At 44.8% G+C, this 13,651-nt stretch overlaps 1 protein-coding gene across 1 annotated transcript in view; it reads right to left on the bottom strand.

Moving 5' to 3' along the window:
• The window catches only part of sh3bp2 (SH3-domain binding protein 2), a 128,421-nt gene extending 115,117 nt beyond the window's left edge, over positions 1-13,304 (bottom strand). Inside the window, exon 1 of the mRNA XM_060842792.1 lies at positions 13,210-13,304. The gene's annotated coding sequence lies outside the window, so the exon portion shown is untranslated. The remainder of the gene's footprint in view (positions 1-13,209) is intronic.
• Between the last annotated feature and the right edge of the window lie 347 nt (positions 13,305-13,651).

The following is a 13,651-nucleotide window of genomic DNA, read 5'->3' as shown; positions in this document are numbered from 1 at the left end:
TGCTCTCTCTCCCTATTCCTTGCCTCACTATCACGTGGCACCGGCAACAACTCAGAGATGACGACTCTGTCCGTCCTAGCTTTTACCTTCCAGCCTAACTCCCTGAGCTCCTGAATGACCTCCCCACCCTTCCTCCTACCTATGTTGTTGGTGCCAATGTGCACCACGACTTCTGGCTGCACACCCTCCCCCTTAAGGATTCTGAAGACACGGTCCGTGACGTCTCGGACCCTGGCACCCGGGAGGCAACAAACCAACCGAGAGTCTCGCCCATGTCCACAGAACCGCCTGTCTGTCCCTCTAACTATAGAGTCTCCTATAACTAGCGCTCTCCTCCTCTCCCCCTTTCCCTTCTGAGCTTCAGAGCCGGACCTCGTGCCAGAGACCCGGTCACTGCAGCTTACCCCTGCTAGGCCGTCCCCCCCAGCAGTATCCAAAGCGGTATACTTATTGTTGAGGGGAACAACCACAGGGGATCCCTGCACTGCCTGCTTCCTTCCCTTCCCACCTCTAACTGTTACCCAGCTACCTCTGTTCTCTGGTGTAACTATGTCCCTGTAGCTTCTATCTATCACCCTCTCAGCCTCTTGAATAATTCTCAGTTCATCCACCTCCAGCTCCAGTTCCCTAACACGGTCTGTGAGGAGCTGGAGCTGCCACACTTCCTGCAGATGAAGTCAGCAGGAGCATCGGTGGTCACCCCTCCCTCAAACATCTTCAAACTTACAACTTATCTTGTACGTTTCTATTAGATCTTCTCTCCACCTTCTAAACTCTAATGAATATAATCCCAGGATCCTCAGCTGTTCATTGTACGTTAGGCCTACTATGTGGGCAGCACTGTGGGCGGCACGGTGGCTCAGTCATTAGCACGGCTGCCTCACAGTGTCAGAGACCCGGGTTCAATTCCCGCCTCAGGCGACTGACTGTGTGGAGTTTGCACATTCTCCCTGTGTCTGCGTAGGTTTCCTCCGGGTGCTCCAGTTTCCTCCCACAATCCAAAAATGTGCAGGTCAGGTGAATTGACAATGGGAAATTGCTCGTAGTGTTAGGTGGGTTGGGTAGGTTGCTCTTCAGAGGGTCGGTGTGGACTTGTTGGGCTGAAGGGCCTATTTCCACACTGGAAGTAATCTAATTCCAGGGATTGTCCATGTGAATCTCTGTGGGATAAACTCCAGTGCCATTATGTCCTTCCTGAGGTGTGGGGCCCAAAATTGGACACAGTATTCTAAATGGGGCCTAAATGGAGCTTTATAAAGTCTCAGAAGCACATCGCTGCTTTTACATTCCAACCCTCTTGAGATAAATGACAACATCACATTCACTTTCTTAATCACAGACTCAACCTGCAAGACAACCTTTAGAGAATCCTGGACTAGCGCTCCCAGATTCCTTTGTACTTCGGCTTTAGGAATTTTCTCACCGTTTAGAAAATAGTCCATGCTGTATTTATTTTTCCAAAGTCCAAGACCTCGTATTTGCTTACATTGACTTTCATCAGCCATTTCCTGAACCACTCCCCTAAACTGTCTCAATCTGTCTGCAGCCTCCCCACCTCCTCAGTATTACCTGCTTGTCCCCCTAACTTCGTATCATCTGCAAACTTCGCCAGAATGCCCCCACTCCCTTCATCCAGATCATTAATATATAAAGGGAACAGCTGCGGCCTTAACATTGAACCCTGCGGGACACCACTTGTCACTGGCTGCCATTCTGAGAAAAAAACCTTTTATCCCAACTCTCTGACTTCTGTCAGACAGCCAATCCTCAATCCATGAGCTCACCTCAAACACCATGGGCCCTCACCTTATTCAGCAGCCTCCCATTAGGCACCTTATCAAAGGCCTTTTGGAATCTAGATAGATAACATCCACTGGGTTTCCCTGGTCTAACCTACTTGTTACCTCTTCAAAGAATTCTAACAGGTTTGTCAGGCATGACCTCTCCTTACTAAATTCATGTTGACTTGTTCTAATCCGACCCTGCACTTCCAAGAATTTAGAAATTTCATCCTTAACGATGGATTCTAGAATTTTACCAAAAACCTAGGTTAGGTTAATCGGCCTATAATTTTCCATCTTTTGTCTTGATCTTTTGTTTGAAAAAGAGGGTTACAACAGCGATCTTCCAATAATCTGGGACTTTCCCTGACTCCAGGGACTTTTGAAAGATCACAAGCAACACCTCCGCTATTTCCTCAGCCTTAGAACTCTAGAATGTAGCCCATCTAGGCCACTTTCTCTTTTGTAATGGCTACCATACTCAACTCTGCCCCCTGACTCTCCTTAATTGTTGGGATATTACTCCTGTCTTCCACTGTGAAGACTGACGGTACTTATTAAGTTCTTCAGTTATTTCCTTATCTCCCAGCACTAGCCTCCTGCATTAATTTGGAGCAGCCTGATGTCTACTTTTGTCTCTCATTTGTTGCTTATGTATTGAAATAAACTTTTACTATCATTTCTAATATTACTGGCTAGCCTATCTTCATGTTTAATCCTCTCCCTCCTTATTTCTCTCTTTGTTATCCTCTGTTTGTTTTTGTAGTCTTCCCAATCTTCCGATTTCCCAGTGCTCTTGGCCACTTTATAGGCTCTCTCTTTTTCTTTGATACATTTTCTGACTTTCTTTGTCAGCCATGGCTGTCTAATCCCTCCCACCCCGGATAATCTTTCTTTTCTTTAGGATGAACCTCTGCACTGTGTCCTCAATTACACCCAGAAACCCCTGCCATTGTTGCTCTACTTCTGCTTCAGAGTTTATTACAGCTTCTGTTTTAAATTAGACAAAAGACCTGATTCCAGTGTTGAAATGAGAGGGACTGTCCATGACATCGAGGCAGCATATGACCAAGTGCAATATGTTGTAAAATTGAAGTCATGGGAATCAAAGAAACTCTCCATTGGCAGGAAGAACAAGGGAGGTTGGTTAGGACTGTTGGAGACAAATCATCCCAGTCAAACCCATAAATTCTACCACCTCGAAGGACAGGAGTAGTAGGTGCAGGGGAACACCTCCACAAGCAGGTTCTCCTCCAAACCACATTCTATTCTGAACTGGAAACATGTCACCATATCTTCACGGTCACTGGGTCAAAATCCTGACACTGTGGGTGTGCCGACACCAAATGGAGTGCGTCAGTTGAAGAAACAAAAGGACATTTACGGATGTGCAATAAATGTCTAGCAATGTGTAGCTGAATTGGCCATGCTAAACTGCCTGTAGTGTTAGGGGAATGGGTCCAGGTGGGTTGCACTTCAGTGGGTCAGTGTGGACTCGTTGGGCCAAAGGGCCTGTTTCCACACTGTAAGTAATCTAAGCTCATCCAAAAAAAAACCAATTTCCTGTGAACTAATAAAAGTAAAAGTAAAACTTGGTCATATGGTTAAGATAGATCAATGGTGTAACTTGGAAATAAAAACAATTATTTGTTTTATGCTATCTGTATTTTTCGAACTGCTAGATTAATTTATTTTGTCAATACCATAGCACATATCACTTAGATAGTTGTTAACCCTTTTGTTGTTATGAAGAAAAAAATTAGACTGACAATGCAGTCAAGTCCTATCAAAGTCCTATTAAAGAGCAGGGGATTTTTTCCTGACATTCTTAGCAATAGTCATCTCTCAACCAACATCATTAAAGCAAATTAGCTCCTTCCATTTTGCGGTTGCTTGCTGTGTGTTTATTGGCTGCTTCACTTCCAACATCCCAACAACATCAGGAACTCAGATTTAAATAGCACCTTTTATGTCAGGAAACATTCCAAGGTACTTTCCAGGAAGGACCTCATAAGATGATATTAGATTAGACAACCAACATTTAATCAAAGAGGTAGTTTTTTAAAGAGCATCTTAAAGAGGGAGAGAGAAGTGGGAATTCCAGAGTTTAGCACTTGGATAGATTAAGACCATCAATAGTAATTCAAATCACAGAGTATTCAAGAGGCCAGATTAAAGTAGATGGGATGCAGGGATCTGGGAATTGTGTTTTTGTGAAACTACAGGTCTGGAACAGCCTTAGGTTTTGAAAAACACTACAGAATTGGAAGTTTTTCTATACCACTTATCAATGTAAGAAATTCTGTCAAATACTGTCCCTTTACAGAGAATTGAAAAGTTTAAGTCTTGATGAAGAAAGCTAACAATAACATAAATTATTGGAAATACTGATGATCTGTGGGTGCTGTACAGAAGGCTGTCATGTCTTCAGTTGCCATTGTCTGTACTTGACTATTTCCTCTCTCTAATTATTCCTAGAAATTCAGAACTTCTACTCTTGATCTAACCCATTCATTCATCTTTCTGTCCATTCACATATTTACTCTCTTTATTCAAAACTCCAATGGATACAGGCTTAACCTGCTCAAATCTTCCTCTTAAGACAATCCCTCCATCCCAGGATCAGCTGAGTGCATCTCTTCTGCATTGTGTCCAATGCAAGTAGATCTCTCCTTAAGAGGAGTCATTTGGCACAATGTAGTGTCCCTACCTCAAGTCCCACCTGCTCCTGCGGTGTGTTTGAACAGGTTAATTAGAAATGTAAGTCAGACTTTAAAACTGACTGCAATACCTTAGGTACAGTCTCTCCTGATAGTTCTGTGCAAGTATAGGAAGTCAGCCCCATGTTAATACTCGAAATGTCTAACAATGACTGCTAACATTTCATTTCCCAAATCCTGGCTGTATCATTCAAGACAGGTTACCAGATGAAATTTCAAAGAGAGGAAAGGTTTAGGGAGTAAAGTCCTGATTTTATGTGAATATCATTTTCCAGAAATGTGGAATAAAACCACAAAAATAGCTGGAAACATTCATCAAGATTGCAACATGGAAGGAGGCGACAGTTAATGGTATCATTGCTTGATAATAAAGACAGAAACTTGGCTAATGCTCTGAAGACCCGGGTTTGAATCCTGCCAAGGCAGATGGTGGAATGTGAATTCAATAAGGAACATCTGGAATTAAGAATCTGTCGACAGCCATGAAACCACTGTCAATTGTCAGGAAAACCCAACTGGTTCACTAATATCCTTCAGGGGCATCCTCATCTAGTTTGGTCTTCATGTGGCGCCAGACCTTACAGCAATGTGGTTAACTCTCAATTGACCTTTGAAACGGTCTAGCAAGCCATTCAGTTGTAATAATTACTATGAAGTCTCAAAGAATTGAAACTGGATGACTACCTGACATCGTCCTTGGCATCGGAAAAGACAACGGTTAAAAAACAGCCCTATTTAACCGGCAAAGTCCTCCTCATTAACATCTGGGGCCTAGTGTTAAAATTGGGAGGGCTATCTCATAGACTAGTTAAGCAACAGCCTGACATAGTCACACTCATGGAATCATACCGCACAGACAATGTCTCAGAAACCACCACCGTCCCTGGATATGTCCGTCCCACCGGCATAATAATGGGCAGTTGGGAAGGAGTTGCCATGGGAGTCCTCAACATTGACTCTGGATCCCATGAAGTCTCATGGCTTTAGTTAAAAAAGAAAACCTCCTGGTTACCATCTACAGCCTTCCTTCTGTGGATGCATTGGTATTCCTCCAGGTTGTATAACATTTGCAGGAAGCACTGAGGATGGCTCGAGTGAAAAATGTACTCTGGGTAGGGGAATTCAAAGTCCACCACAAACAGTGGCTGATCAGCAACACTAGTGATTGAGCTGGTTAGAGTCTAAAGGATGTAGCTGCTAAACTGGGTCTGCAGCAGGAGGTGAGGGGAAGAGCAAGAGGGAAAAACATACTTGATCGCATCCTTATCAATCTGCCAGCTGCAGATCTGTCCATGGCAATATCAGTAAAAGTGACCAACACACAGTCCTTGCAGAGAGAAAGTCCTGTCTTCACATTGAGCATTCCCTCCATCGTGTTGTGTGGTAATATCACCGTGCTAAATGGGACAAACTTCAAACAGATCTAACACCTCAAGACTGGGCATCCATGGAGCATTGTGGATCATGAGCAGCAGCAGAATTGTACTTCAACGCATTATGTAACCTCATGGCCTGGCATATCCTCTACTCAACCATTCCCATTACACCAGGGGATCAACCCTGGTTCAATAGAGAGTGCAGGAGGGCATGCCAGGAGCAGTAACAGGTACCCTGAAGATGAGGTATCAACTTGATGAAGCTACCAAACAGCTTCTTGTGTGCCAAACAGTAGAAGCAGCAGGTGATTGAGTGAGATGACCCCATAGCCAATGAATTACATGAAAACGCTGCAGTCCTGTCACATCTAATTGGAAATGGTGGTGGACAAATAAACAACTCAATGGAGGCGGAGGTTCTACAAATATCCCCATCTTCAGTACTGGAAGAGCCCAGCACATCAGTGCAAAGGATAATGCTGAAGGATTCATCCAATCGTTAGCCAGAAGAGCCATGTGGATGATCCATCTCAGCCTCCTCTAGTGGTCCCCAGCGATACTGATACCAGTCTTCAGCCAATTCCATTCACTCCATGTAATATCAAGAAACAGTTGGAGACACTGGATATTGCAAACCCCACATGCCCTGACAATATATCAGCAATAGTACTGAAGACCTGTGACCCAGAACTTGCTGCTCCCCTAACCAAGCTGCTCCAGTACTGTTACAATACTGGCATCGGTCCAATAATGTGGAAAATTGCCCAGGTCTGTCCTGTACTCAGTAAGGCAGGGAACTTAGGGAAATAAGTATTGATGTCTTGAAAAGAGTTCATATTACAGAAGAAGAGGTGCTAGAGATCTTAAAACGCATAAAGGTAGATAAACTCCCGGCCCTGATCAGAAATTTTGTTTTCCAGGACTCTGTGGAAAGCAAGGGAAGAAATTGCTGGGCTCTTTGCTGAGATATTTGTTTGACTGATAACCACTTGTAAGGTGCCAGTAGACTGGAGGTTGGCTAATGCAGTGCCATTTATTTAAAAAAAGGCTGTAAGGAAAGGTCAGGGAACTACAGACCGGTGAACCTAACATTGGTTGTTGGAGGGGATTCTGAGGGACAAGATTTACATGCATTTGGAAAGACAAGGACTGATTAGGAATAGCCAACGTGGCTTTGTGTATGGGAAATCATATCTCAGCTTTTTGAAGAGGTGACAAAGAAGGTTGATTAAGGCAGAGTGGCAGATGTCTGTATGGACTTCAGCAAAGCTTTTGACAAGGTTCCACATGGTAGTATGGTTATTAACATTAGATCACATGGAATCCAGAGAGAACTAGAAGATTAGATACAAAAGGCTTGAAGATAGGAATCAGAAGGTGGCAGTGGTCGGTTGTTATTTGGACTGGAGGCCTATGACCAGTGGTGTACCACAAGGATCAGTGCTAGGTCTACTGCTTTTCATCACTTATACAAATGATTTGGATGTGACTATAGGATGTATGGTTGGGAAATTTGCAGATGACACCAAAATAGGCAGTGCAGTGGACAATGAAGAAGATTATGTCAAAGTACCACGGGACCTTGATCAGATGGGTCAATGGGCCGAGGATTGGCAGATGGAGTTTAATTTAGATAAATGTGAGGTTGCATTTTGACAAGAATGACCAGGGCAGAATTTCAACAGTTAATGGTAGAGCTCTGGGGAGTGTTTCCAAAACAGAGACCGAGGGGTGCAGGTGCATAGTTCCTTGAAAGTGGAGTCATAGGTAAACATGGTGGTGAAGGTTATTGTTCAGTGCATTGAGTATAGAAGTTGGGAGGTCATGTTGAGGGCATTAGTGAGGCCATGCTTGGAATACTGCATATATTCTGGTCACCCTTTAATAGGAAAGATGTTGTGAAACTTGAAAGGGAGCAGAAAAGATTTACAAGGATGTTGCCAGGACTGGAGGGATTGAGCTACAAGGACAGGCTGAATAGACTGGGGCTGTTTTCCCTGGAGCATCAGAGTTTGAAGGATGACCTTATATAGATTTGTAAAATCATGAGCTGAATAGCCCTTATCGACACCAATGGAGATAATCAAGAACGTCAACCGGTCTCCCTGCTTTGGGAAGGATGTTGTGAAAATTGAAAGGGTTCAGAAAAGATTTACAAGAATTTATCACAGTTGGAGGGTTTGAGCAATACAGAGAAGCTAAATAGGCTGGGGCTATGTTTTCTGGAGCATCAGAGGTGGAGGGGTGACCTTATAGAAGTTTACAAAATCATGAGAGGCATGGATAGGGTAAATAGACAAGGTATTTTCCCCTGGATTGGGGAGACCAAAACTAGAGGGCATAGGTTTAAGATGAGAGGGGTGAGATTTTGAAGGGAACTAAAGGGTAACTTTTGCATGCAAAGGGTCATACATGTATGGAATGAGATGCCACAGGAAGGGGCAGAGGCTGCTCCAATGACAATATTTAAAAAGCATCTGGATCGGTATGTGAACAGTAAGGGTTTAGAGGGATATGGGCCAAATGTTAGCAATTGAGACGAGTTTTATTTAGGAAATCTGACCAGCATGGAAAAATTGGACCGAAGGTTCAGTTTCCATGCTGTACATCTCTCTACTCCATGACTGTATAAGTTCCTGGGAATGACAATAACTAACAATCTGTCTTGGACCACTCATGTAGATGTGATGGTCAAAAAGGCACAACAATGGCTCTTCATACTCAGGCAGCTAAGGAAAGAGGATTGATAAGGGCAGAGCAGTGGATGTGATCTATATGGACTTCAGTAAGGCTTTCAACAAGATGGGACATGGGACACTGATTAGCAAGGTTAAATCTCATGGAATACAGGGAGAACTAGCTATTTTGATACAGAACTGGCTCAAAGGTGGTGGAGGGTTGTTTTGCAGATTACAGGCCTGTGACCAGTGGTGTGCCACAAGGATCAGTGCTGGGTCCACTACTTTTCAACATTTATATAAATGATTTGGATGTGAACATAAGAGGTATCGTTAGTAAGTTTGCAGGTGACACCAAAATTGGAGGTTTAGTGGACAGCAAAGAAGGTTAACTCAGATTACAATGGGATCTTGATCAGATGGGATTCTGGATCAGTGGTGCTGGAAGAGCACAGCAGTTCAGGCAGCATCCAACGAGCAGCGAGCAGCTCATTGGATGCTGCCTGAACTGCTGTGCTCTTCCAGCACCACTGATCCAGAATCAGGTTTCCAGCATCCTCAGTCATCGTTTTTACCTCTTGATCAGATGGGCCAATGGGCTGAGGAGTGGAAGATGGAGTTTAATTTAGATAAATGTGAAGTGCTGCATTTCTAGAAAAGAAACCAGAGCAGGACTTATACACATAATGATAAGGTCTTGGGGAGTGTTGCTGAACAAAGAGACCTTGGAGTGCTGGTTCATAGTTCCTTGAAAGTGGAGTCGCAGGTAGATAGGATAATGAAGAAAGTGTTTCGTATGCTTTCCTTTATTGAGCATTGAGTATAGGAGTTGGGAAGTCATGTTGCGGCTGTACAGGACATTGGTTAGGCCACTTTTGGAATATTGTGCGCAATTCTGGTCTTCTTCCTATTGGAAAGATGTTGTGAAACTTGAAAGGGTTCAGAAAGGATATATAAGGATGTTGCCAGTGTTGGAGGATTTGAGCTATAGGAAAAGGCTGAATAGGCTGCGACTGTTTTCCCTGGAGTATCAGAGGCTGAGGGGTGACCTTACAGAGGTTTACAAAATTATGAGGGGCATGGATAGGATAAACAGAGAAAGTCTTTTCCTTGGGGTCAGACAGTCCAGAACTAGAGGACATAGGTTTAGGGTGAGAGGGGGATGATATAAAAGAGACCTAAGGGGCAACTATTTCACACAGAGGGTGGTACCTGTATGGAATGAGCTGCCAGAGGAAGTGGTGGAGGCTGATACAATTGCAGTACTTAAAAGGCATCTGGATGGGTATATAAATAGGAGAGGTTTAGAGGGATATGGGCCGGCTGCTGGCAGGTGGGACTAGAATTGGGTTGGGATATCTGGTTGGCATGGACGGGTTGTCCCAAAGGGTCTGTTTCCATGCTGTACTCCTCTATGACTCAATGAAATTCAGCATGTCCACAATGACCTTCACTAATTTTTACAGATGCACCATCAGATGCACGACTACTTGCTGTGGCAACTGCTCTGCCCAGGACTGTAAGAAACTACAGAAAGTTGTGAACACAGCCCAGACCATCACACAAGCCAACCTCCCATCCATTGACTCCATGTACACTTCCCTATTGCTGTTGGAAGGCAGCCAACGTTATCAAGACCCCTCCAACCCTTGTCGTAATCTCTTCCAACCTCTTCCATTAGGCAAAAAACACAAAAGGTTTAACATATGTACCAACAAGTCCAAGAATAACTTCTTCCCTGTTGTTATCAGATTGCTGAATGGACCTCTCAAATTTCAAACATAATGTTGATCTTGTCATTGTAACTCTGTCTTGCTCAGTTCAATCACCCTATGATCTGTATATCCTTGATTGTTATGAACTGCTTCGACTGCACTCAAAACAGAACTTTTTACTGTACTTGGTTGCACGTGATAACAATAAGTTGAATCAAATCAAATCAAGATCTCTTTTCTGGAGTGGGAAATCCAAAACTAGAGGACACATGTCGAAGGTGAGAGGGGAAATTTAAAAAGGACTGGAGAAGTAACTTTTTCACACAGAGGTTGATACGTGTACAGAACGAACTGCCTGAGGAAGTGGTGAAAGCGGGTACAGTTACAACATTTAAAAGCCACCTGGATGAGTCTATGAATTATGAATGGGTGTATGGACCAAATGCTGGCAAATAGGCCTAGGTCAGATTGGGATGTCTTATCACTCTGAATGAGTTACACCAAAGGGTCTGTTTCAGTGTTGTATGACTCAATGACTCTTAATTTAACGTGGCCAATTACCATCAGACACCCCCGTCGTAAACATGATCGTCAGTAAAGTGACGGAAGTTGTCATCAACAGCACTATCATGCAGTACCTGCTCAGCAATTACCAGCTCAGTGAAACCCAGTTTAGGTTTTGCTTGGACCACCTAGCTCCTGACCTCATTACAGCCTTGGTTCTAACATGGACAAAAGGTGAGAGTTACATCAAGGCTGCATTCGGCCGAGTGTGGCCTAACAGAACTTGAATCAATGGGTATCGGGGCAAACTATGCTGGTTAGAGTCTTACGCACATAGGAAGAAGGTTGTTAGTGGTCAGTCTTCTCAGCTCCAAGACATTTCAGCAGGAGTTCATCAGGGTCATGTCCTAGGCCCAACAATCTTCAGTTGATTCATAAATGACCTACTCTCCAAAGATCTTTAGACAACACCTTCTAAACTTGTGACCGCTTCCAGCTAGAAAGAAAAAGGCAGCAGATAGATGGGAACTCTACCACCTGCAAGTTCCCTCCAAGCCACTCACCATCCTGACTTGCCGTTTCTTCACTATCACTGGGTCACAGTCTTGAAATTCCTTCCCTAATGACATTGTTGGATCAACCTTCAGCGTGTGGACTGCAGTGGTTCAAGAAGCTCACCACCACCTTCTCAAGCACAACTAGGGACGGGCAATATCGATTAGATTACTTACAGTGTGGAAACCGGCCTTCCGGCCCAACAAGTCCACACTGCCCCACCGAAGTGCAACCCACCCATACCCCTACATTTACCCCTTGCCTAACACTATGGGCAATTTAGCGTGGCCAATTCACCTGACCTGCACATCTTTGGACTGTGGGAGGAAACCGGAGCACCCGGAGGAAACCCACGCAGACACGGGGAGAACGTGCAAACTCCACACAGTCAGTCGCCTGAGGCGGGAATTGAACCCGGGTCTCTGGCGCTGTGAGGCAGCAATGGTAACCACCGTGCCACTATGCTGCCCACTGGCCCAGCCAATGATGCCCAGGTCGCAAAGTGAGTGTTTGCTGAAGACTACACAATGTTCAGCACCATTCATGACTCATCAGATACTGAAGCAGTCCACATTCAAATGCAACAGGATCTGGACAATATCTAGGCTTGAGCTGACAAGTGACAAATAACATTTGTGCCACACAAATGCCAGGTTATGATCATCTCCAATAATAGACAATCTATTCACTGCCCTTTGACATTTGATTACATTAACATCACTGAATCCCTGACTGTCAGCATCCTGGCGGTTACTATTGATCAGAAACTCAGCTGGGCTCACCATCTAAACAGTGGTTACGAGAGCAGGTCAGAGATTATGAATCCTGCAGTGTGTAACTCACCTCATGCCTCCTCAAAGCCTGTCCTCCATCTACAAGGCACATGTCAGGAGTGTGATGGAATACTCCCCACTTGCCGGGATGGGTGCAGCTCCAACTATACTCGAGAAGCTTGACACCATCCAGGACAAAGCAGCCCGCTTGATTGTCATCACATCCACAAACACTCACTCCCTCTGCCACTGGCACTCAGTAGCAGCAGTGTGTACTAGCTACAAGTTGCACTGCAAAGATTCACCAAGAATCATCTGACAGCCCACTACCACTCCCATCGAGAATCACAAGGGCAGCAGATCCATGGAAACACCACCCCCTGCAAGTTCCCCTCCAAGCCACCCACCACCCTGACTTGGAAATATATGACAGCTCCATCAGTGGGTCAAAATCCTGGAATTCCCTCCCTAATGGCATGGTGGGACAATCCACAGCTGGTGGACTGCAGTGTTTCAAGAAGGTAGCTCACCCCTACCTTCTCAAGGGGCAACTAGGGACGGACAATAAATGCTGGGCCCAGTCAGCGACACCTACATCCCTCCAGTGAATAAAAAAACGAAGGATCCTCAACAGCAACATGAGCCTGTCCCAGTCTCACTCCACAGATCCTCAGCGTTTCCAGACTTTTCTGGATTTCATTGTAAACATAAACAAATTACAGTTAAATTTCCCAACCTAGTGCATGGGAGTTGGGTCGAATGGCCATCAAATCCTTAGCTTCTGTAAATAATTGACGACTTGTAAATATTGATGTTTGTTTTCTGTTCCTGCGCTCCCTGTCGCCCTATTTAATTTTCATCTCCACTTCATTCAATAAACAGACTGTCACCTCGCTGAATAAATACTGGGGACAGGTCACAGTCCCACTCATGTCCGGGACAAACGCTATTTTCACTACATCTGGAGGCGAAAAACCTTCCAAGCGCGGAGTCAAAACGCAACCCTCCGAATTTCTAAACCATCTCTCCCTCTCTTATGGGAGTTCAACTCTACCTGGCTCTCGATTTCTCTGTAATTAAAAAGGACACTGGGCGATGATACTGTACCTGAGCACAGCTTCCATGAGGGTGACCAGCTGGAAGGGGGGCAGCTCGATGTTTCAGCCCGGAATGTGAACTGTCCCACTCGCTCGCTGCAGACTCTCTGACCAAACACTGCTTTCTCTCTCTCTCTCGCTCTACTTCCTCAACTGAATCCGCTGACTCAGTTCCTTTGAAGGAGCTTAACTTCATGCTTTCAAAAAAAAAATGCTCACTGTCGTCTTGTCAGCCACCTGTTAGAATAATGCATTAGTGCTGCTCCCCCTGAATTAACCCTGGGGTTGGGGAGATGTCCAACAGACCCAGAGCCTGGGCGCTGACTCTGGCCGAGTCCAGAGTCTCTCCCCTAGAGAGCAGCCCCGGAACCCAGGGGAAGGGTCTGCTGGTCACTGAGACAAGCTGCCGGGTGAGGATCATCGACAACAGTCCTCAACGCTCTCCGCAGCAA

Source organism: Hemiscyllium ocellatum, chromosome 2 (genome assembly GCF_020745735.1).
Source record: "Hemiscyllium ocellatum isolate sHemOce1 chromosome 2, sHemOce1.pat.X.cur, whole genome shotgun sequence".
NCBI classification, from domain to species: Eukaryota; Metazoa; Chordata; class Chondrichthyes; order Orectolobiformes; family Hemiscylliidae; genus Hemiscyllium; species Hemiscyllium ocellatum.
This window is presented reverse-complemented; position numbering and strand designations above follow the sequence as displayed.